This window comes from Mustela erminea, chromosome 12 (genome assembly GCF_009829155.1).
Source record: "Mustela erminea isolate mMusErm1 chromosome 12, mMusErm1.Pri, whole genome shotgun sequence".
NCBI lineage: Eukaryota > Metazoa > Chordata > Mammalia > Carnivora > Mustelidae > Mustela > Mustela erminea.
The window spans coordinates 34,164,438-34,173,060 of record NC_045625.1 but is presented as its reverse complement, the minus strand read 5'-3'; the positions used below and the strand labels follow the sequence as shown (position 1 = coordinate 34,173,060).

Below are 8,623 nucleotides of genomic sequence, written 5' to 3'. Positions count from 1 at the left end.
TCGAGACCACTGGGGTGGGGTGGGGGCTTTGGAAGGAAGACAGGGAACAAAGGTGTGCGTGAATCAAGACGTGAGTCTGTTCAGCCGCTCAGGCATCATTTGCTCAGCGTCTCCAATCTAGAGGAATGCCCCACAGAGCAGACATCCTCATCGTGCACCTCCAGACCTTTACCTCTGCCACTCCCTCTCCCCCGGCATCCCTTTCTCCCACCTCCCCATCCATCAGTGTCCTACCATGCACTGCAGCCAGCTCAGCCATACCGTGGCCAGATGAGAGCGCAGCACAGTCCTTTCAGGATTGCTGCGCAAATTCCGCAGTCCCCTCCACCACCAGGCCCATCTCATTCTTCCACCAGCCACACGGCCTCAGCGGTCCCCCAGTGCTTTGCACATTTGTATGCTTGGCCTCAGAACAGTAAGCCTTGAAGTTGCAGAACGAAATGCATTCTAAGATCCATTTTCTTACATGAAAATAGAACTGCCGGTTAGATAGATAGGCGTGTGGATATTTAGGAATGTGTGCATATACATAGAGGAATATGTCTTTTTGTAGATTCATAGAAAAAAAATCGAAGGATACATATCAAACCATTCCTCTTGCTTATCTCTAGACAGTGGGTTAACTGTCATATCAAGTATTGTTTGAATGTATTATGAGCATGTATTATCCTTTTAAGATTTTAACTGATGTTTCTGACAAAGAGAAATTTCCTGCGTTTACATTTGTCATCTTCCTGGCTGGACCTGCCTCTGTCCCCCAGTGTCAGACACAGCATGAAGTGGACAAGCATTTTTAGGTGAAGGCCACACAGTGAAAGGGTCAGCCCTGCCCATCCCTCCGTGAGGCAAGAATGCGATGCTGTTCACTGCTGCATCGCCTGGAAGGGCACTCACTAGGGGGTTCTCACTAAATATTTGTGAATGAATGAATGAAGAGATGGATGAATGAATACTCAATCTGAGTGATCACAGATTCTGAATTTGTGGATCTGAATTAATTTTTTAATGCATTAACATTAGGAATCTAAGGAGACCCTGAATTAGAGGGTACCAACTGAACAGGACATAGAAATGTGTTATCACTAGGCTTTTTTTTTTCTTTAAAGATTATTTATTTATTTATTTATTTATTTGTCAGAGAGAGAAAGAGAGAGAGCGAGCGAGCACAGGCAGACAGAATAGCAGGCAGAGGCAGAGGGAGAAGCAGGCTCCCTGCTGAGCAAGGAGCCCGATGTGGGACTTGATCCCAGGACACTGGGATCATGACCTGAGCCAAAGGCAGCTGCTTCACCGACTGAGCCACTCAGGCATCCCTATTTTTTTTTTTCATTATGAAGTAGCAGAACTAGTATTTCAGGAGTTTGAAAAATAGATAAAAGAAGAAAAAAGTATAATTCCACCACCCTAATGCAACCGATATGCATTTTCTGCAGTACCTTCGGAGTAGGGGAGTGTGTGCCCATCTATTTTTTTTAAGATTTATTTATTTATTTTAGGGAAGGAAAGAATGTGTGGGAGTGGGAGAGGACAGAGGGAGAAGGAGAGAGAGAATCTCAAGCAGACTACCCACTGAGCATGAAGCCTCAGATGACCCTGAGATCATGACTTGAGCCGATAGCAAGAGTCGGATGCTTAACCGGGTAGTCCAGTCGTATGCCACCCAAGTACTCCATGTGCCATCTATCTTATCTACATGTCACATAGTGGACTGCTCACACAATTTTGCACTGTTTTTTTTTTACTGTTATACTGTTTTTTACTGTTATACTCTAGGAATTCTTTTTAACCTATTATAAAGTCCCCAAACTATTATTTTATGAGTGAAATCAACTCCATTAAGAGGACATAAATAATTTATTTAGCCAATCATCTGTTGTTATTATTATATTATACATATTATATTATATTTTATCATATATAATAATATAATTTATATTTTATTGAGCATTATAAGGTCCTTTTTGTTTTATAGCACTGTATTAATTTTTTTTTCATTACTAGCTCTTGCCCACTGTCTTCATAATTTTACTCTGGGGTACCATTCAGAGATTCTTGGGCACCACAAATCTGTGTCCCCAGAAGCAGAGGAGAGATGAATAATCTCAAATCTCTTAGCTGGGTGGTAAACTTTGTTACCAGTCTGCACAAGATAAGGAGCTTGTGCTAGAGATTAAAGCAGCACGCTGTTATCTTCACTGAGAAAGTCTTGCTATGAGGGGAAAAAAAAAGTATGTTGTTTATTACAGACAAGTAATTTGTGTGGTGGGGTTTTGGAAGAGAAAACCAGTCCCTCCAAGAGCCTGGTGCTGTGCCAGGGCCTTCCCTTGTAGCAACATACAGAGGACGCCCTGCCTCACAGCTGCTCCTGTGCCTATGAGCATTTGCTTTGTGTTCTGCCAGGGTGCAAGGGTCTTTGCAGGTTATAGACGTCCCATGCACTGCCATTACAAGTAGGAACAGCCAAGGCTGCCCCGAGAAGGGAGGAGAGCCAGGGCAACTCAATTATCAGGGGCCATGGTAACAATTGTACTGGGGACAGCTCTCATAAGACCCTTAGAATATTGTTAAATGCAGCACTTTTACGAGTGAATGCCAATTATTCTCAAAACTCAAAAAAGAGGAATAAGACCATCAGGCAAAGGAAGGATTCAGGGGATTTGAAGCTGAAAAGTGACACGGTCAGGTTTTCATGTTTGAAGGAGCAAACTACTCCGTGGAGAGTAGAGGGGATGAGACCAAAGTTGAGGAGTTTAGTGGGAAGGTCAAGACTAGAACAGCAGCCTCTGTCCTCCTCATGGGAGGAGCATATGCCCCAAGCCCTGGACTATGAACTTGGTCTTGTGACTTACTTTGGTTAGTGGAATGGGGCAGAAGTGACTAGATACCAGTTCTGAGCCTTGACCTCAACAGGCCTCACATGTTCTGCTTGCTGTCTTGTGCATCTGCCATCCCCCAGAGAAGGACGTGTCCAGCTCGTCTGCTGATCCTGGAGGATGACAGACCCGTGGAGCAGAGCCGCCGCCACTGCTTGCAGCCCCACAAGTGAGCCCATCTGAGGTCAGTAGAGCTTCGAGGCCATGTGAAGGCACTGCCTGCTGTTGTAGGCTGCTGAGATGCTGTGATGGTTCGCTAGAAAGCATTGCTTTGGGAATAAGGAGCTGATACAGAGGCAATGGAAAGAAGTTAGCAAAACCAAGAAGTAATTCAGAAAGCAGGTGGTGTTAGTGGCCACCTGGGTGGAACTGACTGTGACTCAGGGTAGCTGACGCAGTGTCAGGGGACTCGGAGTTGAAGGTGCAGGGCCTGGGATGGAGAGCACAGAAAGAGGAGGACAGGAAGTGACGTCCTACATCAGACTTACACCCGTGGCTTTCTCTCCTTTCCTCTGACTTCCTCGTTTTCCTTGATTCCCAAGGAGACCAGGGCCTGTGTCTGTCCGGATGAGTCCCTGGGGGGCTGAACTACTGGGCAGGGTGACATGCATCCCTGCCATCCTTAATGTCCCCGTGGCCTCTGGCTCTGCAGGAACATCTCCTCCATTCCAGACCCCTGAGGACAAACAAACCCTGATTTGGACAGGGCATTGAGCCAGACTTCCCGGCCATGGGGGCTACTCAGGAAAGACCCTGCTGACTTCCCAGGGCTTCCTGCAGAGAAAGAAGTCTATTCTCATTACTTTCATTTACTTAAAATACTTGCTTTGCAGCAGTGAAACTGCCCAAAATATTCACTTCTTTATTTCCAACTAGACAAACTGAACTCAATTTGCATTGGATAATTATTTTCAATTAAGTGATAACAATCCTGTTTCATGCAAAAATAATCTGTTCCAAAGGCCAAATAGTTTATCCCATCCAAGAAATGAGGAGGCAGGAACAGGAGGAGGCCTTTAGTGTCCTCCCCATGTGGGTGGAGGCATGGAGGCCCCAGCCAAGCCCCTCATGGGTCACTCTGTCCGGAGGGCCAAGTGAGATCAGTAGCCTGTTCTGTCCTTGGACGCCCCTTGTCCTGCATCTCCTCTCTTCTGCTTTGAACTAACAAGGGGGTACCTCCTAAGAGCTGCCAGGTGCTGGAAGAGGCAGCTAGTACAGGAAAGGCCCAGGCCAGCATCAGGAGACCAGAGTTCTGATCTGGCTGTGTGTCCCTGGGCGGGTCACCCTCACTCTGGGCCTCTGGATCCCACTCTGTAAGGGAGCAGTGAGGTTAGTTGTACAAGGCTGCTTCAGCTCAGAGGCTGAGTTCTGTGATTCTGTCCCCGTCATCCAGAGCTACCTAGCTCTGAAGCCGGGTTTTTATAGGGGAACCAGTCCAGCAGCTGAGGCGCTCTTTCTGGGAGCTCTGTGTGCTGCTGGGGTGGAGGTTCGCCCCCATCAAATGGAAGAAGCTCGGGCTGAGTTCTGAAGCCTCATTCAGGAACAGCTTGTGCAAACCTGCTCATGTGTCCAGGAGCAAACAGCGCCTAGCCAGGGCCTTTTCAGAGCTAGATCACCGACTCTTAAAAGATGGCAGAGATGAGAAACATCCTGAGGTGTTGTCTTTGGGCAAATTCTCCCACGCCTGTGGCAACGGAGTGCTCATTCCTGGCCCACAACCCTTTGCCACGTCAGCTCTCCTAGGAAGCTCCCCACCTCCGCGGGACGGATGTGCCTCAGGCCCTTCTGAGTTGTGTCTATTGCTGACCTCAATCACTGCCCAGTCAGGCATTCAAATCAAGTTTAAAGCAGCCAGACAGCACAGCCCAGCTATGCCCATCCCCCCATACATCCCGATACCAGATATTTCAAATTCCTCCGGGGAAACCCTTTATCCACTGATGGAGCTGCTGAGGACGTCTCCCACCAATGCCTTTTCCTTCTCCCCAAAGCTCCATTTTCATTACAAGTCTAAAGGAGGGTTCATTTATACTTGTGTGTTGAGAAAGCTTCGTGAAGACACTCCTTTAAATCCATGCACTGGTAATCATACATGAACTTGATGAGATTTACTAAACAACAACGGGACAACAGCACACACAGCCCAGAAACCTCTTCCCCAAGCCAAGGTGGCTCAGCAGTGGCCACCATGGAGCTCCAGCTCTGGGCAAGTGACTGCAGACCCCTTGGGCTCCCTCTGGTCTTCTGTCCCACAGCGTCTTCCCCAGGGGACCTCCAGGAGGCCTGGGGAACAATTTGGGAGAAAGACAAAGATGGCAAATCAGCACGTGTGGGGCTGTTTTCACACAACACTCAGCCCCAAAGAAGAAGATCAGTGTTTGCCCTGGGTTGGGGGGAACAGGTGTATCAAATTTTTGATCTATCAACTGATGTGAATGGTTTATTCAATAATATTTATTCACATGGGAAGATGTTTGGGTATATGTTACTCCGTGAAAATCAAAATCACAATGCATATAGTCCTCTTCTTGAGGAAAAAAAGAAAAAGTACCTTCCTGCCCATTTTCCTCTTGTTACTTGCAGTTTTAAAAAATGAGGATTGAGGTGGTCCAAACAAAAAACTGATGTGAATTTTTGTTTCCAATACTTCAAATATTTGATGCTTCAGGAGCAGGTGGTTCAAGAAACTTAACGACCAAATGAAACCAAACCAAAAAACCAACAACGTTGTGTTTTATGATTCGAAACCCAAAGCTCTGGTGTGTGAAATTCACCACCTACCCAAAAAGCCTGAAATTCTGGAGGCCTCCCAGCATCAGCTGTGTGCCCTCAGCCCTAGATCTGAAGGCTACTGCCCAGAAGGGAGCCAGTTTCTCTCTACCTTCCCCCAGCTCCTAAGACTAGTAGACTCCTCCAGGCTGGAGAAGAAGAGGAATGGAGGGGAAGCAAGAGGCTGGTGGGGCTTCTGAGAAGGGTCCTTGTGTCTGGCCCCTCAGCCCCTCAGCCAGGGCTTGGCCTAGAGGCGGAGGCTCATGGCCCCATGAGCTGGGGCTTCTGAGAGCAGGGAGGCCCTGCTCCTCAGCTGGGGTGACGGCTGAAGCAATGGGCTGAGATGACTGCATGGAATGTTTGAGCAAACCCCTCCACCCCAGGACAGCCTTAGAGGCTGAGCAGGAGAGCCAAAGGACCACAGTGTGTCCAAGAGGTGCCCAGCTGTCCTCCTGCCTTTCCAGCCATGGCCAGCGCTCCTCAGAGCTCCATCAGGCGGGCTGTTGGATGGCCCGGGGTGTGGAAGCAGGACAGCAAGCCTCTGTGTGGGGCACTTTTCTGTATTCACTGGTGTGTAACTGTCCTACAGCCCTAGGAACTAAGTGTTCTCATCACTTACAGATGAGGAAACCACAGCTCACAGTAGCACAGAGTGCAATTCAGGGTGTGGTCTGATTTCTGTGGGCTTCCCCTGACTTCAGCACCCCCATTCTATTCTCTATTCGGTGGGGACAAAAAGAGCTGAGTTGGCAGTGCCATAGCGTTTGCCCTTGGCAGAGCCCAGGGTGGCAAAGCCAGACCAGGGGAGGGAAAGAAGAAACCACCAGAGCCATCCTATCTCTTAAGTACAGTTTTCTGTATTCAAATGAGATGGCACATTCTCCATGAATAAAATTACAGTTCCCAAAGGGATCCCGCCCAATTTAAATGTATAAGAGGCCATTAACAGGCCAGGCCGGCTATTAGAATTTAGCTCGCGTCATTTGTGCTGTGGTTCTGCTGTGATGCCAGGGGCCTGGAGATATTGGGGGCATGAGCCACGCTAGGCCAAGCTGCCTTAAGGACCCCCAGTGTCTAAAGTCTGGGTCCTCAGGGGGGCTGGGTGCTGAGGACCAGGGTGTGGAGGTGGGGGGAATCCAAGGAGCTCTGATGTCCACTCCTGAGAGTTAGTAAGCTTTCTTCTGTCTCTCTCAGAACTGGCCCCAGCCCCCTGCGACCCAGCTGACTGACCTTGACAAACCCTGCTGGTTCTTAAAGCAGACCTTGACTGGAGTACAGCCAACAAGGGGTCCCGAGGATCAACAGCTGAGGAAGGGAGTGGAGACAGCAGGCGTGCACAGAGGGAAAGTCAAGCTGCAGGCAGGTTTAACAACTTGGGGTCTCCTAGGCTAAAATGGACTGTATCAAGGTGTCCCCAGTTTCAGGGAACTGAGCTGACAGGACTTTAGCAGCTCACATAGGTCAGTCCCCAGATCTGGGCAGCCCTGGGAAGGGGGATGGCCTTGGGCTAGGTGAGTCCCTCCTGCCATGAACGCACACTATCTCTTTGAGTTCCCTCTTTCAATTCTTTGCATTATATATCCAGGCAAGGGATTGCTGGACCATATGGGAGGGAATTCTAGGTTTATGTTTTTGAGAAGGTGCTACACTGTTTCCCACTGCAGCTGCCCCATTTTTGTCGGACAGCTCTGATCACGACAAAACTCTTTTAGGTTGTGCTGGACTCTGCCTCCCCATGACTTCCTGCACTGGCTCTGGCTTTGCCTCCAGAGTCACATGTCCTTCATCTGCCCACTGGGCCCTGGTTGGCCCCCCGGGCTGTCTCTGCTCTGGGCAGTTCTCCCCAAGTTCCCATACCCCCAAGGTTGGCTCTCCCTGCACACATACTCCCAGGGCCCCCCTCTAAATGCCCCCTGCACAGAAGCACATTTTCTCTTGAGAAGCACTCCCATTTGGGAGCCTCCATGCTACCCTGTTGAGGGGAGAAGCAGTCTCAGAATTGGGAATGAGCCGTCCATAGCACCTGACTTAGCCCACCCCACCTTCTAGCTGTTTTTCTTCCTATCACCTACCGACTCCGTGCCCCTCAGCCATACCAGCCTCTGTCTGCTGGCCTCTAAACTCAGAGCCCATCTCATTCCTGCCACCTAGGTCTCTGCTCAAACATCACCTTCACGGGAAGACCTTTGCTGACCTGCTGGAATGACGAGCCTCCCCCATGGACCCTGTCACCTCACCCTGCTCAGCTTCCTTCACCAAGCTCACCACCGTCCTCCAGGACATAAGTCCACCAGACTGGGCCCTGGCTCGTTCACAGCTGCATCATAGTGCCTGCAATAGTGCCTGGCACAGGGGAGATACCCAATGGCAGCTGTGGCGTGAATGGATGATGTCAGAAACTAGTGTCACCCTGCCCATAGGCTCTGCTCTCTGCTTCTGGCCTGGGAGTCTAAGCCCTGTGTGTGGCCCTGGACAAGGCCCCTCCTCTTGGGGACTTACTTCCCCTCTACTCTAGGGCATGACCTTGACCAAATCGCCCCTGATCTCTCTCCCTGCTTTTCTGAGGCTCCTAAGTGCATCACCCCTGCTAACAAAGAAAATGATCTGTGAATAGAGGTACAAATGTATCCTTCTAAAAAATTCTGAAGACATTTTACCCGTTTGAAGAGGTAACATAGATTTAAGTTTGTTTGTTTGTTTGTTTGTTTGTTTATTCTAGTAATCTTTATAGCCAGTGTGGGGCTTGACCTCACGACCCAGAGATCAAGAGTCGCACGCTCTTCTGACTGAGCCAGCCAGGGACCCTGAAGAGGTAATGTAAATTTAAAATATAAAAATTTTACTCTGCTCTGTCATTTTCTTAGATGAGATGGAACCTTCCTCCAATACTCAAAAATCTTTTAAACGTCTGACTTCAGTTTTTGAAGAGACTAAGGCTATCTCTTCATCATTCCGGAAGGTTCCTGATTTCACCATCCTGA

At 48.9% G+C, this 8,623-nt stretch overlaps 1 long non-coding RNA gene across 1 annotated transcript; it reads right to left on the bottom strand.

Annotated features, from left to right (window-relative positions):
* Positions 1-2,864: 2,864 nt before the first annotated feature.
* LOC116571188 lies at positions 2,865-7,922 on the bottom strand. Its single transcript, XR_004277764.1, has 3 exons — positions 7,813-7,922; positions 4,431-5,156; positions 2,865-3,549 (listed from the first exon to the last, which is right to left on the bottom strand). It is a non-coding gene; the product is annotated as an uncharacterized LOC116571188 (long non-coding RNA).
* Positions 7,923-8,623: the final 701 nt, after the last annotated feature.